Genomic DNA, 731 nt, shown 5'->3' with positions numbered 1-731 from the left:
AATCTCCCTTGATTCATGACTAGTGATGGTCTTCTTTGATCTATCATACTCAGGTTTGTTATTGGTATTGGCTACACCTAGATTTTCGATGAGTGCTCTCCCTTGAGGTATGGTTTTCGAAATGAAATCTCCATTTCTGGCAGTGTCAAGAGAAAGTTGATACTTCTGCTGAAGCCCCCTGTAGAAGGTGCTTAGCAGGTTTGCTCCAGAGAAACCATGATGAGGGCAGTCTCTCTCATACTCCTTGAATCGCTCCCAAGCTTCATAGAACTATTTTATTGGGCCTTGTTGGAAGCATTGTATCTTGTTTCTTAGCTGGTTCGATCTTGACTTGGTGTAGAAGTGGTTCAGGAAAGCTGACTTGCATTCTTCCCATGAAGTAATAGAACCAAATGGCATAGATTTTAACCATCTAAAAGCTTTATCACTTAGAGAGAAAGGAAAGAGCTTACACTTCACATAGTCAACAGTTTCTGGAGTTGTTCTCACCATTCCAAAGATTTCTTCAAAAAAATCAATGTGGTCCATTGGATGCTCAGTAGAGATTCCATGGAATTGGTTCTGCTTCACCAAAGAGACAATCTGAGGTTTTATCTCATGATTTCTCTTAGAACAGGAATTTGAATAGCTGATCGATTTTGAAAGTGTTGGTGAGGTGCATCGAAATCGGCAATGAGTCTATTCCGAGGCTGTCTTCTCGCAGGATTGACAAGTTGTATTGGTCGATTGGC

The 731-nt window shown here is 40.9% G+C and overlaps 1 non-coding gene across 1 annotated transcript; it reads left to right on the top strand.

Annotated features, from left to right (window-relative positions):
* Positions 1–211: 211 nt before the first annotated feature.
* Positions 212–317, top strand: LOC112085724. The gene has a single exon (XR_002899023.1). It is a non-coding gene; the product is annotated as a small nucleolar RNA R71 (small nucleolar RNA).
* Positions 318–731: the final 414 nt, after the last annotated feature.

This window comes from Eutrema salsugineum, unplaced genomic scaffold (assembly GCF_000478725.1).
Source record: "Eutrema salsugineum unplaced genomic scaffold, Eutsalg1_0 scaffold_3, whole genome shotgun sequence".
Classification (NCBI taxonomy): domain Eukaryota; kingdom Viridiplantae; phylum Streptophyta; class Magnoliopsida; order Brassicales; family Brassicaceae; genus Eutrema; species Eutrema salsugineum.
Note: the sequence above shows the minus strand (reverse complement) of the source record. Positions and strands in the feature narration are given on the sequence as shown.